Source organism: Erinaceus europaeus, chromosome 10, assembly GCF_950295315.1.
Source record: "Erinaceus europaeus chromosome 10, mEriEur2.1, whole genome shotgun sequence".
Taxonomy (NCBI): domain Eukaryota; kingdom Metazoa; phylum Chordata; class Mammalia; order Eulipotyphla; family Erinaceidae; genus Erinaceus; species Erinaceus europaeus.
In genome coordinates, this window is record NC_080171.1 from 118,250,333 (window position 1) to 118,271,418 (window position 21,086).

The 21,086-nt window shown below is 44.1% G+C and overlaps 1 protein-coding gene across 1 annotated transcript in view; it reads right to left on the reverse strand.

The window, feature by feature from the left end:
• RAB31 (RAB31, member RAS oncogene family) overlaps window positions 1-21,086 on the reverse strand; it is a 145,110-nt gene that overhangs the window by 58,845 nt on the left and 65,179 nt on the right. The window lies entirely within an intron of this gene.

Below are 21,086 nucleotides of genomic sequence, written 5' to 3' on the forward strand. Positions count from 1 at the left end.
AGGATCTCTGCATCAATGTTCATCAGGAATATAGGTCCATAGTTTTCTTTTTTGGTGGAGTCCTTTCCTGCTTTGGGGATCAGAGTGATACTAGCCTCATACAATGTGTTTTAGGATGTCCCTTCCTCTATTTTCTGGAAGAGTTTGAGAAGGATGGGGGTTAGTTCTTCTTTGAATGTTTTGTAAAACTCCTGAGTACAGTCATCTGGACCTGGACTTTTGTTCTGGGAGAGGCTTTTGACTACTTTCTCAATTTTTTCACTTTTTTCAATTTTTTCACAGTGATGGGCCTGTTACGTTTCTCTATTTCTTGTGTCAAGGTTGCCAGTTGGTCTAACTCTTAAGAATATGTCCATTTTGTCTAAGATGTCAGACTTATTTCCATATCGATGTCCATAACAGTCTTATATGATCATTTGCACCTCTGCCTCATCTATTGTAATATTTCCTTTTTCGTTTCTGAGTGATTTTATCATAGCTTTCTCTTTTTCACTTAATGAGTGTAGGTAGTGGTTTATCTATTTTACTTATCCTTTCAACAAACTAGCTCTTGGTTTCATTAATCTCCTTGATGGTCTTCTTGTTTTCTATTTGGTTTATTTCTGCTCTGATTTTAGCTATTTCCTGTCTCCTGCTGACCTTTGTTGCTCCGCTTCTAGTTGGTTCAGTTGGGACGTTAGATGGGTTATTGGTAATTTCTCCCCTTTATTAATGTGGGCCTGTATTGGCATGAACTTCCTTCTCAAGGCTGCTTTTGCTCTGCTCCATAGGGTCTGATATCTGGTTTCTTCATTTTCATTGATATCGAGGAAATTCTCAGTTTCTTTTTGATTTTTTCAATGATCCATGTGCTATTTATTCAGAAGCGTGTTATTTAGTCTCCAGGCTCTGGGGGAATTTCTTTTCTTTTTGTGGTTGACTGAAATTTTCTACAGTAAAGAATTCTAGGGGGAGTCAGGTGTTGGGCAGTACTCCCCCTACTTAACCCTGCGGTCTATTTACATAACCTGTTACCTAAGAACCGCCCTGCCTGCAGGGCACTGGTTTAATCCCACTGGTTGAACTATCTTTTTGCTCCACCCCCTTTCCCAGTCACACCTTGATTTCCACCACTCTCTTTTCGCTCCACCCTCTCTATGTCATATCCTTGGCGAGTATAAATACAGCTGCTCTTCTGATTAAACAGACATGGAGTTGCCTTCCCCTCCAAGAGTCCCAGAGTCTCTCTCCTGCGATGCTAGCCCGGCACGAGTTCCTGATGCCTCTCCCACACAGCAGCCTACATTGGCTCCAGTTGAGTTCTCTCCAACCCAGAGAGCACTTGCTCGGGAAGAAGCACCCTCAGGCTATCCCCGCAGTCAGGCAGTAGCGTAGAGGGTTAAGTGTACATGGCTCGAAGCGCAAGGACGGGCGGAAGGATTCTGGTTCGAGCCCCTGGCTCCCCACTTGCAGGGAAGTCACTTCACAGGCGGTGAAGCAGTTCTGCAGAGGTCTGTCTTTTTCTCTCCCCCTCTCTGTCTTCCCCTCCTCTCTCCATTTCTCTCTGTCCTATCCAACAACAATGACATTAATAACAACAACAATAACTATAACAACAACAAAAAAAAGAAAAGACAACAAGGGCAACAAAAGGGAATATATATATATATATATATATATATATATATATATTCTGTATACTTTGGTTTTCAGAGTTTAAATTTATTTTGTAACCTCTTTTCCAAGTAGTATTTATTAGTATTTACAGACCAGTGAGCTCAATTGTATAGGAGGGGAGTAGGTGCTGACAACAAGGTATTTCTAGCTTTGTAAAGACAGTCAAAACCAAGGTAAAAGTCTCCAGGTGGAATCTCCTTACCTCACCCTGCTCATTTAACTTTCAAAAAAGACTTAACTTATGAGTTGAGGAGGGGAGAGGGGAACGGAGAAGGGAGGAGATCAGAGCATCACCGGCACACGAGATATCAAAGACTGAACTCACTGTTTGAGGGTCCAGCACTTTACCCATTGTGCTATCTCCTGGGCTGCCTTTGCCCTGCTCTGGATTCCTTCAAGAGTCTTTCCTACAACACAAGCCTCTCTTCTTCCTACCCCACAACATCATATGTATACACACAGAGAGATATATACACTGTCAACACGTGGCAGAAAGTATTACTCCAGGAAATCTAGCCCTCAGACCACCCAGTGGTCTTCAAGCATGGATTCCTTACATGCAGGCTTGTGGCATCATAAATTCCATCACAGCAAAATCCTAAATGTCAAGAGTGAACAGAGTGAACAGCAGTGGAAAATACATAAAATTTCCAAACAAGGATGGGCTCCAGCTGGGTTCTGCCTCTCCAGAGAATAATAGAAACCAGAAATCTCTGGCATTGGGTCATGAAACTTTCTGGGATTGGTTATGGATTATGACTGAAAGAATGCAGTGTCCCTGGTGAGCTGCCTCAACATAGTCTGAGAGGACCTGGCCAGGAGCTCAGATCTGTGCTGAGTATCAATGCACAATCGAAACTTGCAACCTCCCAGCCCCAGCCCCCTGCGTAAGCTGTGGCCATGGAGTGTCATGGGCAGAAGCCAAAACACACCCCAAGTTCCACTCCATTAGGAGTCAAACAAAGAAGGAAGTGGTAGAGGAAGATTCTTGACATTCTCAACATTCTCAGCTGGCAAATGTTGAGTGGAAAAAACATTATTGAATGTTCTCTCTGTGCCATTCAGAAGAATTGTTTCTGACTTTTTCATGTAGAAACTTTTCAGCCACAGAACAGCAAAAACGCCCATTTAACATGCCTATTCATGTATCCTGAAGTTAATAGTGTGCAAAGTTGAATAGAAAAAGGTCTGGGAGCTGGGGAGACAACATAATGGTTATGCAAAAAGACTTCCATGCCTGAGGCTCTAAGGTCCTAAAATCAGTCTCTGGCACCACCATAAGACAGAGCAGAGCAGTATCTCTCTGTCTCTCTGTGTGTCTCTCTCTCCCTCTTTGTATCTCTCACATTAAAAATAAATAATTTATTTATTTATTTATTATTGGATGTAGACAGAGAGAAATTGAGAGCAGTGGGGGAGATAGAGAAGGAGAGAGACAGAGAGACACCTGCAGCCCTGCTTCACCACTCATGAAGCTTTCCCCCTGCAGGAGGGGACCAGGGGCTTGAACTCAGGTCCTTATGCACTGTAGTGTGTGCGCTTAATCAGATACGCCACTACCTAGCCCCCTAAATAATATTTTTTTAAAAGGAAAAGAAAAAGGGCTGGGAGACAATATACCAAACTATTGACAATGTTTCTGAATAATGGCATAGTAAGTATCTTAGCACTTGTTTTAAATTTCATTTCGTGTGTGTGTGTGTGTGTGTGTGTGTGTGTGTGTGTGTGTATGTATGTGTGTGTACACCTTGCTCATGACATGGGAAGGGGTATTTGTTTTTTCTTTTTACACTTGATGTTTCAATCACAGTCCCGCTGCTTCTTCAGCATGCAGGAATCAAAAGAGAGAGGCAAAGTGCCTGAGTAAGCTACTGTGAGTGGAATCTGACCGGCATCATACAGGAGCCTGCAGGAGCAGGAAATGCAGTAATGCAAGCACAAGTGTTCTCCCTCCAGACAAGGTGCTGAGAAGGTGACAGTGGATTCGGATTTTCTTTTTTTTTTTTTATCCCTCCCCTCCCCCCCAAGGATTCGGATTTTCTAAAAGGCCAGGCAATGAATAGACAGATTCTGATCCTCAGAATAATGCAGAGGTGAAGAGTTTGAAATGCTGTCGAAACACATTTTTTTCCCCATCCATGAAATACTCCACTGCAGTGAATCTCAGCTCTTACTCCTGTCTGTTGGCAAGGAAATGGAATTCCCTAAGTGCCCAGAAACGTGCTCCACCCTACCCTTTCAATTGTTGGCATTCCTCATCACACAGACACTAACTACTCTGTGCACTTGGAGAAAATGCCATGAAGGCTGATCGTGTCTCTCCCTCTCTCTAATCTGCTCTCGTTGTGTTAGAGGCAGAGTTTACAGTAAGTAGTCCATTTGTTGAGGTCAGAAATGACAGGAAGTACCTGGGGGGAACACAGACACTGCTGCACCAACAGGGAAGAGAATTACTGCAGTGGAAATGGGAGTGGTAACGGGTGCCGCAGAAAATTTGCCTCCTCCCCCTCAAAGTCAACCTCTTCTTAGCCTCCACAAGGGTCCGCTGGGAGATTGAAAATGTTTTTTTTAATTTATTATATATATCTTTAATTTAAAATTTTTAATTATCTTTATTTATTTATTGGATAGAGATAGCCAAAAATTGAGAAGAAGGGGGAGATAGTGGTGAGAGAGACAGAGAGACACCTGCAGACCTGCTTCACCACTCACAAAGCATTCCCCCTGCAGGTGGGGAGCAGGTGGTTCGGCCTGGGTCCTTGTTCAGGATACTATGTACGCTTAACCGGGTGAGCCACTGCCTGGCCCCCAGAGTGCTTCGAGTCTTAACAAATGCCTCTAGACCTGCAAAATGCCTGTCTCCAGCACGGCTGCCTGTGATCTGCACCACACACCCTCTGAGAGTCAACAAAACAGAAACCAGCCTCAACCTGAGAGGTTCAGACAATGCTTTGTAGTTAGAAGCAATTTAAGGTGCTCGGGATTAAAACAGAGACCAAAATGTCACTGCCTGACTTGCACAGAATCTTGTTTGGCAAAATCACCAGCCCCTCCTAAAACATGTCTCTTTGGGTACGGCAGCGCTGGAGGTCCACAGAGGAGAGAGCGACACCCACTGAGCAATAAAGGCAAACAGTGGCACCCATTGTGGTTCAGAATGCAGACAGAGCGACGGCTGGGGCTACTTTCAAGTAGGAGAAAGCTCATTCTTGGTTTGTTACCCTCCAGGGTTATCACTCAGTGCCTGCACTACAAATCCAGTGCTCCTGGTGGCCATTGTTTCCATTTGTTGTTATTGTCGTTGGGTAGGACAGAAAGCAATGGAGAGAGGAGGAAGATAGGCAGGGGGAGAGAAAGATAGACACCTGCAGACCTGCTTCACCGCCTGTGAAGAGACGCCCCCCTCCCCTCCGCCCCCGCAGGTGGGAAGTTGGAGGCTCGAACCAGGATCCTTGCACTTTGTACTGTGTGTGCTTAACCCGCAGCAGCACCGCCGGCCACCCAGTTTTTAGTTTTTTTTTTAAAGATCTATTTATTATTTCCTAATGAGAGCAAGCAAGAAAGGCAGAGTGACAGAGGAGAGCAATATTCAGAACCTCATGCATACAGAGATGATGTGCTACTCCATGCACTATTTCCTGGGTCATATGTGTTTGCTTTTAAGAATCAACATGCAGGGGCTGGGCAGTGGTGCACCCGGTTAAGCACACAGGTTACAGTGCACAAGGATCCAGGTTCGAGCCCTAAGTCCCCAACTGCATGGAGAAAGCTTCACGAGTGGTGAAGAAGGGCTGCAGGTGTCTCTCAATCTCTCTCCCTTCCTTCTTGATTTCTGGCTGTCTTTATCCAATAAATAAAGATAATAAAATTGAAAAAAAAAAGAATCAATATGCAGTGAAATTTTCCTCTCCACTACTTCAGTTTATTATTATTTTAAAAAATTATATTGGGAGTCGGGCGGTAGCGCAGAGGGTTAAGCGTGGGTGGCACAAAGCACCAGGACCGGCGTAAGGATCCCGGTTCGAGCCCCCGGCTCCCCACCTGCAGGGGAGTCGCTTCACAGGTGGTGAAGCAGGTCTGCAGGTATCTGTCTTTCTCTCCCCTCTCTGTCTTCCCCTCCTCTCTCCATTTCTCTCTGTCCTATCCAACAACGACGCTATCAATAACAACTACAACAACAATGAGAAACAAGGGCAACAAAAGGGAAAATAAATAAATATTTTAAAAAATATATTATCTTTATTTATTTATTGGACAGAGTCAGCCAGAAATGAAGAGGAAAGAGAATGATAAGAGAGGGAAAGAAACAGAGAAATACATGCAGCCCTGCTTTATCACATGTAAAGCTTTTCCCCTGCAGGTGGGGACCGGGGGCTCGAACCCGGGTCATTGGGCACTGTAATGTGTGCTCAATCGCCCCCTCCCCCAACTACTTCTTTTTTTTTAATTATTCTTATTTTTTTTTCATTATATTTATTTTATTTACTGGATAGAGACAGCCAGAAATCGAGAGGGAAGGGGGTGATAGGGAGAGAGAGAGAGACACACCTGCAACACTGCTTCACTACTTGCAAAGCTTTCCCCCTGCAGGTAAGTACTGGGGGCTCGAACCTGGGTCCTTGTGCACTGTGACATGTGCGCTCAACCAGGTGTGCCACTACCCGCCCCCCCAACTACTTCTGTCTCTCCACTCCTCATGCCTTTCCCCTCACTGCTGGCCTTGCCATCTCACTAGCCAACCGCAGCAAAATTGACAGTGCTTCTTAAAGGACTTGGAAAATTTATTTCAAGATATGACCATGTCCTTCTTTCTCTTCTGTCGGTGGTTTTTTACACACAGAAAGGCACTTCTGCACCCAAACTCAATATTCCTTTAAGGACACCCATGTTCCCAGTCATTGGCCCCTGGGGGCCAGGTCTGTGCATCTAGGTGACTCTGGCTCTGCCCACACTGCTGCCCTCACATGTCCCTCTTCAAAGACACACCAGTGCATGTCCCTTCTGTGGTTCTTGTCACCAGTTTCTAAAGGTCACTGAACCTGTTCAGCTGTAGCACTTTTGACTAAAGGTGAATCCTCAGGCTTCTTCCAAAAAGAAATGGGTGTCAGAGCATAATAAACCTCAGTCAACACCACGGACCACAGCTGCAGGTTCCTTCCGCCTTCCCATCCAGTTTTCCTGTGGGGAAAGCATAGCTGAGGGGAAGGGGAGATGGAGAGGGACAGGCTTCGCAGGGCCTCATCTTGCCCTCAGGGGAAATACTGTTCTCTTTCTTTTTCTTTTTTCTTTCTTTTTTTTTTTAATTTTTTTCAAATCTTTATTTTATTTGTTTATTCCCTTTTGTTGCCCTTGTTGTTTTGTTGTTGTAGTTATTATTATTGTTGTCGTTGTTGGATAGGACAGAGAGAAATGGAGAGAGGAGGGGAAGACAGAGAGGGGGAGAGAAAGACAGACACCTGCAGACCTGCTTCACCGCCTGTGAAGCGACTCCCCTGCAGGTGGGGAGCCGGGGGCTCGAACCGGGATCCCTATGCCGGTCCTTGCGCTTTGCGCCACTTGCGCTTAACCCGCTGAGCTACAGCCCGACTCCCTCCCTTTTTCTTTTTTCTTTACCGAGGTGAAGCAGGTTTGCAGGTGTCCATCTTTCTCTCCCCTCCACTCTCAATTTCTCTCTATCCTATCAAATAGAAAGGGAAAAGAAAGAAAGAAAAAGAAAAAAAAAGGAAGGAAGGAAGGAAGGAAGGAAGGGAGGGAGAGAAAGAAAGAAAGAAAGAAATGGCTGCCGGCAGCAGTGGATTCATTGTGCAGGCACAGAGCCCCAGTGATAACCCTGGTGGCAAAAATAAATTAAAATAAAATACTGTTGTCTATGAAAGGAAAGGGGAGGGGAGGGGAGGGGAGGGAAGCTCTTGTTTACCCTCTGCCAATAAACAGAAAGTCCTATGAAAACCATTTTCCAAGGCTCTTCAGGAAGGAGTTTCTACAGTGCAGCATTTCTTCCAGCAGGCTAGAGGACCCTGTGCATGAATACTGTCTGCTCCTGGTGTTCAGAGCTGGGCCTGTATTCCCAGCAGCTGCGGGACAAACACAGGAAAAAGCAAACCTCCCCCCCCCCCACCGTTGTCAAAGACTTCTGAAGGCCAAAATTCCCTCTGACTTGAGGACCGGCCAAGGAATAGTAAACCACTTTGTGCACCACAGACTGGGAGCCCCGGAAAGAGAGTGCACATTCCGTTTGGTATTTGTGAAGCCTGAGCTTGACCTCTTGAATGCTTGTGGTCCTGGGTTCTCTTTTCCCTCTCAAAGCCTCGCTCAGATGTGACATCTAAGATTCAGCTTTGCTCTGTGACACATTTTCTCGAAGCCACCTCGCCTTTCTCCAGTCACCTGACATTCTGGAACTGAAAGGTGCTTTGCAAAATCGAGTCAAAACAGGAGAACAGACAGACTGGCTAAACAGCATGGAGCATCTGAATTTCATGACTGCATCCATTAAACTGACAGCCCAGGGACCCCAGGGCTCAAGGGAGATCTGTGACAGAAGAAGTAAAACAACTTCAGAGACCAAAAAAGGGGGGGGGGTCAGCAAAATAGCGCCCTTGGATGGGGGGGGGGGCTTGCTTTGCCATGTGCATGACTCAGATTTGAGCCAGCTCTTACTGCACTGGAAAAAGCTTAGGTGTCTTCTCTCTCTCGTCATCCTGCAGTGGCCAAGCCTGGGCAATGACAAATGCAAATAAATACCAAGCTAAAAAAAAATAAAATAAAAATCTAGGGGGCCAGATGGTGACGTGCCTGATTAGGCGCTCACATTACCGTGCACAAGGATGCTAGTTCAAGCCCCCAGGTCCCCACTTGCAGGGGGAAAGCTTCACGAGTGGTGAAGCAGGGCTGTAGGTGTCTCTCTCTTTCTTCCTCTCCCCACCTCAGTTTTTGTCTGTATCCAATAATGAATAAGTACAATTATTTTAAAAGCATTTAGTTCTATACTTTGCTCAGAATTTTTCGTTAGGTGTCACTCTGAGGTCAAAGCTGCGTTTCTATTCCGTGAGTAGTCTCTAAAAAGGCGGAAGGCAGCTGACAGCTTGCTCGACATTTATGATTTATAGATTTAAAGAATAGGTAGCCTCAAATTCAGTGCAAAATCCCAGTTAGATATTTTGTAGAGATTTACAAGCTGATCCTAAAATTCAGGTGGAAATGCAGAGGACCGGAATAGCTAAAAACAATTTTGAAAAAGAATAATGTTAGAAGGTTCATAGTTTCCAGTTCCAAATTTTACTGTAAAGCTACCATGATTAGAATGACATGATACTAATATCAGAACAAAATTCTAGGTCAAAGGAATAGAACCGTGAGTCTAAAACCCTCACATTTGTGACCTGCACAACTGTCAGGACAAAAAACTAATCAAACACAAACTATTAGGATAACTAATTCTGATACCGACACACACAGGAGAACACCTTTCTTTGAAGATCCACGAGAGTTAGCAACGAATGAATTAGAGGGCTGAATGTAAGCACTAAAAGTTTTAGGAGAACATATGAAGAGTAGATTTATGGTGAATTTGAGTTAGAAAAAGACAGGTGTGGTGAGACTGAAGAAACCCAATACACACTGCTGATACAGTCAGCTTGGAAACCAGTTTGACAGTTGCCTAAAATGCTAATAAACACAGAGTTATCATTTTATTCATCCGCTTCAATTCTGGATGTAGACCCAAAAAACATGAACAACAAAAATACATCGGCACAAATACACACACATGCTCACAGCACCAAAATTTCACAATAGCTAGAGAGGAGAAACAACACTAATGTCTACTAACTTGTGAATGAGTTAAGCAAAACACAGCACACACATCCATAAAGATAACGGACTAGTCTGTCCTGCATCATGAATGAACCATGATGACATCAGGTTAAGCGAAAGAATTCAGCCACAATGAAAATCTAGATTGAGGGGGTCAGGTTAAGCGCAGCAGGTTAAGCGCACATGGCGCTAAGCACCAGGACCAGCGTAAGGGTCCCAGTTTGAGCCCTTGGCTCCTCACCTGCAGGGAAGTTGCCTCATGAGCAGTGAAGCAGGTCTGCAGGTGTCTCTCTTTCTCTCCCCCTCTCAGTCTTCCCCTTCTCTCTCCATTTCTCTCTGTCCTATCCAACAATAATGATAAAACAACAATGGAAACAAAAGGGAAAAAAATAGCCTCCAGGAACAGTGGATTTGTGGTGCAGGCACTCAGCCCCAGCAATAACCCTGGAGACCAAAAAAAAAGAAAGAAACTTTACTTATGTGTCAGTTGGAATCATAGTGCAGGAACCATGCCCCAGCAATAACCCTGGAGGCAAAATATATATATATATACATATTTATATATATAATGATTCCAGTTATATGAAATGTCCAGATAAGGCACATTTAGATTCAGAAAATCCCATGGGCTGAGGGACTTGAGAAGGAATGGGGTATATCACTAATGAGTTAAAGATGTTTAAAACTGGGGTGATGATTAGGAAGAAGTTGAGTAGTAGTGTGCCAAGAGAGAACACAGAATAATCACCATGAGCAAAGACCCAGGTTCGAGCTCCGGTCCCCATGTGCAGAGAGAGTAGTGAAGCAGGGCTGCAGTCTCTCTTCTCTCTGCCGCTTCCCTCTCAGTTCCTCTGTCTGTCTCAAAAGCGAAAAAAAGAAAGGAAAGAAAAAAGCCCACCAGGAGCAGTGGATTTGCCATGCAGGCACCAAACCCAGTGGTAGCGCTGGTGACAATTAAAAAATGAAAAATAAAGACAAATAAAGCCGGGGTAAGGGTTGCGCAGCTCCTAGTATACTAGAAGCCATGTAAGTGTGTATGCTAAGTGGATGGATTTTATGCTATCTAAATACTGTCTCCAAAGCAACTGGTTGTTTGTTTTTAAAGAAATGGGCGGGCTGGGTGGTGCTGCACCTGACTGAGCCACGTTACAATGTGCAAAGACCCAGGTTCAAGCCTCCAATCCCCATCTGCAGGGGAAAGTTTTGTAACTGGTTAAGTAGTGTTGTGGGTCTCTCTCTCCCTCTCTCTCTCTCTCTCTCTTTCCCCCTTCCCTCTGGATTTCTGGCTGTCTCTATCCAACAAATAAATAAATATAATACAAAAAAATTTTTTTTAAATAAGAAAGAAATCAGTAATACTTTGCATGCTGCTGGTCAAGATGGAGACAGTGTCACTTAACGACATCTTGGCTGATAACAGACCACATATGTGACTGCGGTTCCAAAAGCCTAAGTATACTTTGGCCTGGCCCATTTACATCTGTATAATTACAACCTATGACGCTAACACAAGCACACAATCTCTTCACTGCATGTTTATCAGACTACGGCTATCATTAATTAATGTGAAACTGTAGAGAAAAGCTTTTGATTTTCAGCCACTAAAACTCCAAGATGGGTTATCCAGAAAAGATGAAAACACAGGTCAGCTGCACCCAGAGTGAACCAGGGAAGACTAGAAGCTCCCGAACAGCTGAGTCACTGCCTTGACCTAACCTTCACTCTCTCCCCGATGCAGCACTACTGCAGGATGGCTGCCGAGCAGATCTGCTTACTCGCACAAGTAGTGGATGAGCACTTCAAGGACCAGTAGGCCATGTTACCCAGAGACCTTTCCAGACAAGTGTCCCAATGCCGTGTGCTGCCTGCAGTCAGCGAAGAACTCTGATGTCTGTCAGAGGCAGAGCTGATTACATGACTCATGACCCACATCCACATTTCATCTCTTTGGATAACCTCTTCCAAGAGGTCAATCAAAATGAAGTAGATCAGGAGTTGGGCGGTAGCGCTTCCGGTTAAGCGCACGTGGTGCAAAGCGCACATAGTGCCAAGTGCAAGGACCGGCGTAAGAATCCGGGTTCAAGCCCCAGCTCCCCACCTACAGGGGAGTCACTTCACTGGCAGTGAAGCAGGTCTGCAGGTGTCTGTCTTTCTCTCCTCCTCTCTGTCTTCCCTTCCTCTCTCCATTTCTCTCCGTCCTATCCAACAACGATGACATCATAATAACTACAACAATGAAACAACAAAGGCAACAAAAGGGAATAAATAAATATATTTTTAAAAGGCTTGAAAAATAAAAATGAAGTAGATCTAGACACAGACAAACTCTTTATGAATTCAATGCATATTAAGGTAGCATTCGGTGAATACCTTACCTGGGAAATGTACAATTCATTGTGACCTGTGCACAGGCTGTATTTATTTTTATTTGTTATTTATTTGGCCTCCAGGGTTATCGCTGGGACTCAGTGCCAGCACTACAAATACACTCCTCCTGTCGGCCATTTTTTTTTCCATTTTATTGTATAGGACAGAGAGAAATTGAGAGGGGAGAGGAAGATAGGGAGAGAAAAAAAAAAGAGACACCTACAGACTGGTTTCACTGCTCATGAGGGTCCTCCCCCACTGCAGATTGGGAGCTGGGGGCTCCAACCAGGATCCTTGTGTAGGTCCTTGTGCTTAGTACTATGTGCACTTAATTGGGTATGCCACTGCCTGGCCCCCAGGCTGTCCTGGTACCAGTGAAATGCAAGAGTGAAGAGGTACCAGTGAAATGCAACTGCAAATGGGTTTCAGGTTTTCTCTTAGTATAAGAGTCTATTTAACTCTACCTACTTTTCTTTAAACTCAAACAAACAAAACAAAAACAAAGGTCCTGGAGGCTTTGAGTGAGTCTAGAGCAAGTACAGAGGAGGGCAGGGCAAGGGTTGCCCTGCCAAGGAAACAGTAAACAGAGAATTCCACACCACCACAACCTTCACTGAGCCCTTTCTAAACATTTGCCTACACAGGAAGGGATTCATCTCAGGCATGAGGAAGTAATGAGGAGATTTGAAAAGCCACAGAAAGTTATACACTATCTCTGCAGTTTCAGATTTCTCAGCAGGACATTTGTTTGGAGGGTGGAATACCAGACACGGCAAGAAAGCAGAGCTCAGTTGAAAAAGTCTGTAAGGGATGCCTGAAAAAGAAAATTTGGTAGGACCTAGTAGGGGTTGTACTGTCATATGGAAAACTGAGAAATGTTATGCATGTACAAACTATTGTATTTACTGTCGAATGTAAAACATTAATTCCCCAATAAATAAATTTAAAAAGAAAGAAAAGAAAAAAGGGAGTCAGGTGGTAGCGCAGCGGGTTAAGCGCAGCGGGTTAAGCGCAGGTGGCGCAAAGTGCAGGGACCGGCGTAAGGATCCCGGTTTGAGCCCCCGATCCCCGCCTGCAGTGGAGTCACTTCACAGGCAGTGAAGCAGGTCTGCGGGTGTCTTTCTCTCCCCCTCTGTCTTCCCCTCCTCTCTCCATTTCTCTCTGTCCTATCCAACAATGATGACATCAATAACAACCACAATAATAACTACAACGATAAAACAACAAGGGCAACAAAAGGAAAAAAAAAAGAAAAAGAAAAAGAAAAAAGAAAATTTGGGATTGGAAGAAGCTGAACCCAAAGGTGTTATAGAGAGCAAGAGGACCCAACAGACACTTACGACTGGCAAAATGATGGTCACCAAGTTTTCACTGGTACGTTAATCCATGCACTGCAAATACCAGTGACTTTCCAGCTTCTCTCACTACAGGGCCTGTGTCTTTATCAAGCTCTTAACTTTGGACTCAGCCATATGACTTTGTTGGGTCAACAGAATGAAGGCAGAAGAGATGTGTGGTCCTAACCTTCACATTCAAAGAAAGAACTGAGAGTCTATCCCTTGCCCGGGAAGAACTTTCTCCAGCAGCTGTGGCAGGTCTCCTGCCAGGATGAATCAAGACTCCCTTCAAGCTAGTACACAGACCCACACAGCCTGAAGCCGAATGACCTCAGCAAGGGAGTTGTCATGCTATTTCTGCAACTTACCAAAAGTATATGACTATGCCAAACATTAAAAAGAGGTTTTTTAAAAAAGCATTTACATATACACACACACAGCCATGTGTTGACTTCAGGATTAGCAATATTATTCTTTTTTTTTCCTTTTTTTTTTCTGATTTTCTTTTATTGGGGAATTAATGTTTTACATTCAACAGTAAGTACAATAGTTTGTACATGCATAACATTCCCCAGTTTCCCATATAACAATACAACCCCCACTAGGTCCTCTGAATCCTTCTTGGATCTGTATTCTCCCCACCCACCCACGCCAGAGTCTTTTACTTTGGTGCGATACGCCAATTCCAGTTCAGGTTCAACTTGTGTTTTCTGATCTAAAAAGAGAACCTGGTTTAGGGAGAGGGTAGACAGCATAATGGTTATGCAAATAGACTCTCAAGCCCAAGGCTCCAAAGTCTCAGGTTCAATCGCACCATCATCAGCCAAAGGTGAGCTGTGCTCTGGTAAAATAAATCAATAAAATCAAGAGATCCTGGTTTATTGAAGATCACACTTAGAGTTCTACAGTGCCCAATCTTATACTGGATAGAATCAGTGGACTCAGGTCCTTACAATATTATTTAAGGGATTCTTACTTAGCATTTTCAATGATTTTTATCAAATTTTTAAATATAAAAAATTGGGAGTATTTTTTCCCCAAAAATGTCATTTCACTATTGAATTCAGTGTTGTACAATCCCTGCTAAATATTGAGGGGAAGAAGGGTGCTTTTTCAAGTTGTATACATAGACTTTTCACCCTTAAAAAGTACAAACTATTAATACACTTGCTGTCAAAAATCACCCTGTTTAAATACATGTTTGTAGAGTAGTGAAGCGGTCTGTTGTTATATTGAATCCAGCAATTAAATCTTCCTTTGTGGAGTCTGTGACTATGGTTCATTTGAAACACATTTTTTATTAGCGATTTAATATTGATTTATAAAATTATGAGTTAACAGCGGTACAATTCCACACCGTTCCAACCAGCAGAGTTCTGTGTCCCCATTCTCTGCACTGGAAACTGTAGAGTTCTCCCAAGATCAAAGATATGGGTTGACTATTATTTCTGAAACTACCTATCTATATTTATTTATATTGGCCCATTATTTTAGTCCTGCCTTCTCTTCCTTTCTAAGCCACACCTACACCTATTACTACTTCCAAATGTCCTTCCTTTGAAACCCAAATTTTATAAATGCAACTGTAACAACTCAGGAAGTCCACCCAGAAAGTCAAAACACTGGCTTTAACCAAAAGGAAGTAAGAGTGAGACAACTTAATGTTTTTCATCATTAGATCCTTAGAATAAAGTTGCTCTAATGGATCAGAGCAAGAGAGTAAGACCTGAAATTCCTCCAAGACGGTAACTCTTTAAAGAAATTTACTGGGGGGCCGGGCGGAAGCACAGAGGGTTAAGTGCCCATGGTGCACAGTGCAAGGACCAGCATAAGGATACTGGTTTGAGCCGGCTCCCCACAGGCTCCCCACCTACAGGGGGCTCATTTCATGGGCAGTGAAGCAGATCTACAGGTGTCTAGCTCCTCCCCCTCTCTGTCTTGCCCTCCTCTCAACTTCTCTCTGTCCTATCCAGCAACAATAATAACAGCAACACAACAACAATGGGAAAAATGGCCTCCAAGAACAGTGGATTCAGGGTGCTGAGCCCCAGCAATAACCGCGGAGCAAAAAAAGAAAGAAATTTACTTATTTCCGATGAGATATAAGAGAGAGAGAGAGAGATGCTGGAGCACCACAGGTGGAGCTGGCAGGGGGGAGTTGGGGGGGGGAACTGAGCCTCCAAGGGACTGAGCCTCCAAGGTACTCATGCTTTGTGCTTGCCCAGTCAAGTTACTCTCCACCATACTAACACTGATATTTCTAATGGTCTTATTCCATGGCTTATGCTTGAAAGCACAATGGTTGAAAGCAGAAACAGAACAAGTTGGAACATATTTCTAGAAAATAAAGGCTGTGTTTCCTATTGTGATGATTTTTTTTAACATCAAGGAAGAAGGTCGAGTTCCCAATATAGTAGAAAAAGAAGGAAGTCCATCAAAAGAAAACTGAATAAGAAAGAATGTGTTGTCATGTTAGGACAGAAGTCTGATCACCTCACCACAAAACTCAAACGGTGAGAGATGGGAAGGGAAAGAGAAATTCCTCCTCCCACCCCACCCCCACAGACACCAGGGACATCACTGAGCTCCTGAGCTGTGGTTCCAGCACACAGAATCTCAGAGAATCTTCTGACCCACTACTGTGCTCTCCCCACAGCTCATCAGGAAGCAGAAACCAGGACAACATCTCACCCAAAGAGGACAAGATGGAAAAAAAAAAAAAGCTACAAAGCCCTAAAATGATGCGGTAGTGGTGGTCCTCCAACAGCAATTAATTTCTCCACAGTCCTCCTTTCTGTAGTGACAAAGTGAATGCACAGTCCTTGGAAATGACAGGCCTCTAACAAATTAGACTTAAGAGTCAACAGCAAAATGATTCAACTTAAAAAAAAAAAAATTGGGAGCCAGGCAGTAGCACAGCAGGTTAAGCGCAGGTGGTGCAAAGCGCAAGGACCGGCAGAAGGACCCCGGTTCGAGCCCCTGGCTCCCCATCTGTAGGGGAGTCACTTCACAGGCGATGAAGCAGGTCTGCAGGTGTCTGTCTTTCTCTCCCCCTCTCTGTCTTCCCCTCCTCTCTTCATTTCTCTCTGTCCTGTCCAACAATGACATCAATAACAACAACAATAAGAACTACAACAATAAAACAAGGGCAACAAAAAGGAAATAAATAAATATAAAAAAATTTTTTTAATCACTAAAGAAAAAAAATGGGGGCCAGATAGTGGCGCACTTGATTTAGCTCATATGTTACAATGTGCAAGGACCAGAGTTCAAGCCTCCAGTCCCCACCTGTAGGGGAAGAGCGTCAAAAGTGGTGAAGCAAGGCTGTGGGTGTCTCTCTGTCTCTCTCCCTCTTTCTTTCTCCCTCCCTTCCCTCTTGATTTCTGGCTGTCTCTATCCATAAATAAATAAGGCTAATTTCTTTTTTAAAAAGAACTCTTAAAGTTTATTTTCTTCACAGAGGTAACTCATTTGAAGGAATTCACTGAAGGAATCACAGGAGGGAGTCGGATGGTAGCACAGCATGGTAAGCGCACGTGGCACGAAGCGCAAGGACCCCAGTTTGAGCCCCTGGCTCCCCCTGCCACAGGTGGTGAAGCAGGTCTGCAGGTGTCTATCTTTCTCTCCCCCTCTCTGTCTTTCCCTCCTCTCTCCATTTCTCTCTGTCCTATCTAACAAGGACATCAATAACAACAATCATAATAACTACAACAATGATAAAACAACCAGGGCAACAAAAGGGAAAATAAATAAAGTTAAAAAAAAAACAGGTTAGGGAGTTGGGCTGTAGTGCAGCGGGTTAAGCGCAGGTGGTGCAAAGCACAAGGACCGGCATAAGGATCCCGGTTCGAACCCCGGCTCCCCACCTGCAGGGGAGTCGCTTCACAGGCGGTGAAGCAGGTCTGCAGGTGTCTATCTTTCTCTCCTCCTCTCTGTCTTCCCCTCCTCTCTCCATTTCTCTCTGTCCTATCCAACAAGAATAACAACAATAATAACTACAACAATAAAACAACAAGGGCAACAAAAGGGAATAAATAAATAAAATAAAATAAAAAACAGGTTAAAAAAAAAAGAATATCAGGATACCCACCATACATGGTTGATTGACAAGAAAAACTAAGATGGCGTGGTCCAGAAGGTGGCGCAGTGATAAAGCTTTGGACTTTCAAGCATGAGTTCGATCCCTGGCAGCACATGTGCCAGAGTGATGTCTGGTTCTTTCTCTCTCCTCCTATCTTTCTCATTAATAAATAAATAATATATATTTTTTAAAAAAACTAAGATGGCATCAGAACAAAAACAGGGTTTTTTATACAGATAGGGAAGAGGGGGCAATTCTTTTACATTTCCAGTGCAAAGAGGAAGGTATTTTTAAAGCAAATTCATTCATACTACAAGCATGGTATCCAGTCAGCAATTATCAGTGAGTAGACCGTTAGCCGGAATGTCATGTATGCTTGACAGAACTTGGTTCTGTGGGTCCACAGCTCAGCAAATATTGAGTAGTTAGCACCTGCCCGGCACTGAGGTGACCAGCAAAACCTCTGTCTCTTCTTTAATACTGTCAAGTCATAAACCCAAAGAGATTCTGTGTGTTTAAGACTATGAAAGCTAAGGAGAAGCACAGCAGATTTCAGGACAGATAAGGAGAGAAGATAAAACGCACTGGACTCCAACCATTAATGAGACAGAACAAATGGCAGTAAGCACAAGCAACAGCAGGGGATTTATTTTTAGCTCACACATTAGGCAGCGTCATTAGAAGCACGATTAATTCTGGCAACAGACTGCCAAAGCGATTGAAAAATTGCCATCGCTAGAGAGTGAGACTCTATGCCCTGGGACGCCAGCCGAGGACAGCCTGAGCACAACTGCATCGTGCCTTCCTTCCAGGGTCACAGGGATCATGACCACAAAGGCCATGAAGCTATATGACACACATGCTATCAGCAAATCTACAGTCTGTAAAGCACTCGGCCAACATTATCGTCTCAAATTCAATCCCTCTTCCCTGAAGCTTCAAGGGTCACGCACAAAGCAAGCCTCCAGGGCACGGAGTGATGCCTTGCACAGCTAGCAGTAATAATGTGTTTAAAGTCCAGACACAGTCATGTAATCGCTGCTAATAATGTTAGGAAAAGCAGTGGGAATAATTAGAAAATACATGGCCTTAGGAAAAATGTTCTGTTGCTATTTTGTTTCAGGATGGTTATATGGGCCAAGCTATAACAGTTATTTCTGAATCCTAAATTTCATCAAAAGTAGCCATTCCCTTAAATATGTTACAATAGGAAAGTAAACGTCAGATCACAGAGAAATCTCACCTAAGGAACACTATCATCAGGTGAAGAGAGTAAATTATAGGAGGCCGGGTAGTAGTGCATTGGGTTAAGCACACATAGTGCAAAGCGCAAGGACGTGTGCAAGGAACTTGCTTTGAACCCCCGGCTCCCCGCATGCAGGGGGTGGGGGGTTGCTTCACAAGCAGTGAAGCAGGGATGCAGGTGTCTATCTTTCTTTCCCTCCTCTCTCAATTTCTCTCTGTCCTATCCAACAACAACAACAATGGGGAAAAAAAGCCACCAGGCACAGTGGATTCGTAGTGCAGGCACTGAGCCCAAGCGGAACCCTGGAGGCAAAAAAAAAAGAGAGAGAGAGAGAGAGTGAATTATAAGATATCATGACTCCATTGGCGTAAAATTATCAATACCTATGACATACATGAAGAAAGGCCATCGGATTCCAAGAGTGGAGACAGAAATGCCTGGGCTATGGGATTTGAGATCATTTTACTTTCAGCTGGGTGGTTTTTTGTTTGTTTGTTTTTAATGTATATATTTTTCCTACCAGAACAAAGGCTCAGGGCCTAGACTGCCAGAATAAAATTTCAGCCTAACTGTGTAACCCTGAATCATTTACCTAACCTCTCTGTGCTTCAGTGATCATTACCTGTCACTGGATATCAGAAACTATCCTGGGGCTAAGTGGTGGTGCACCTGCTTAAGTGCTCAAATTAAAGTGCCCAAGGACCCAGGTTCAAGCCCCTGCTCCCCACCTGCAAGGGGGAAAGCTTCGTGAGTGGTGAAGCAGGGTTGTGGGTATCTCTCTGTCTCTCCCTCTCTATCTCCCCTGCCCCTCTCAGTTTATCGTTGTCTCTATCCAATAATAGATAAATCAATTCAAAAAACTGTCTTCCTTGAAAAATTCATGTGAAGTGAAATAAGTCAGAAGCAGAAGAATGAATATGGGATGACCTCACTCTCAGACAGAAGTTGAAAAACAAGATCAGAAGAGAAAACACAGGTAGAACCTGAACTGGAATTGGTGTATTGCACCAAAGTAAAAGACTCTGGGGTGGGAGGGAGGGGTGAGAATACAGGTCCAAAAGGGATGACAGAGGACCTAGTGGGGGTTGTATTGTTATATGGAAAACTGAGAAATGTTATGCATGTACAAACTATTGTATTTACAAACTATTGTCGAATGTAAAACATTAATTCCCCAGTAAAGAAATGGGAAAAAAAAGAAGAAGAAGAAAAAGCTGTCCTTATCTCAGCGAGCTGTGTGAGAGAAGGCACGGTGCATGGAGCAGAGCCGCTTTTGCGTCCTAACACTATTAATAATGATTGATAAATGATTTGTGCTTATTAAAAGCAGCTGTCAGCGTAGCCACAGGTGGGATGTCTGAACACTATGAATTTGAGCTGTACAGCTTCACTTACACAAGAATTTTTTCCTTGAATAGTTCTGCAAATATAGGGGAATTAGCATAATGGTCAAAAAGACTCCCATGCCCAAGGCTCCAAAGTCCCAGGGCCAGCCTCCTAGACCACCATAAGCCAGAGCTGAGTTAAGTTCTGGCGAAAATGAAAAATAGAGGGGTCAGGTGGTAGTGGACTCGGTTAAGTGCACACACTAGAGTGCGCAAGCACCCAGGTTTAAGCCCCTGGTCCCTACCTGCAGGGTGGAAATTTGAGTAGTGAAGTTGAGCTGCAGGTGTCTCTCTTCCTCTCTATTTCCCCCACGGCTCACAATTTCTGTCTCTCTCGAATAATAAATAAAACTCAAAAAAATGTTTTAAAAAAACAGGTTAATGTAGCTGAGCCTCCATTTCTGCACGTTCTACCTCTGTGAATACAACCTACCCTGGATATCAGCTGGGTGAGTCCAAGAATGGAGGTGTGGATGTGAGAGGCCAACACAAAAGGACTCGAGCATTCCAAGAGTTTGCTACAGGAGTCTTGAAGCCATTCCCTTGTAGAGACCCATGGGTGACTGATTTGTCGATCAGAAAGAGTGGGGAGAGAACCAGCTCACTTGGCACATGCGACGCGAGGAATCAAACGTGGGACCTCGTGCTTAAGAGTCCAGTGCTTTATCCACTGCACCACCTCCTAGGCCACAACAAGGAATGACTATAGTCAAATGTGAGAGGAATCAAGATTTGTTTGTGGAAGCGTGAACCACGTTTCACGGTCAAGGTAAAAAGAAGGAGCAAGAAGACTTATCTTTGAAGTTACGGTAAAACCTAAAAATAAAAAGCCCCAAACAAACAGCTGATGGACTAGAGAGAACACACAAGGATATGTAAACAAACAGTCCCTAAGCTGACTTTTTTTTTTTGCCTCCAGGGTTTTTGCTGGGCTTGGTGCCTGCACCATGAATCCACGGCTCCTGGAGGCCATTTTTCCCCCTTTTTGTTGCCCTTGTTTTGGTTATTATTATTGTTGATGTCATTCATTGTTGGATAGGACAGAGAGAAATAGAGAGAGGAGGGGAAGACAGAGAGGGGGAGAGAAAGACAGACACCTGCAGACCTGCTTCACCGCCTGTGAAGCGACACCCCTGCAAGTGGGGAGCCGGGGGCTGGAACCGGGATCCTTACGCTGGTCCTTATGCTTTGTGCCACAT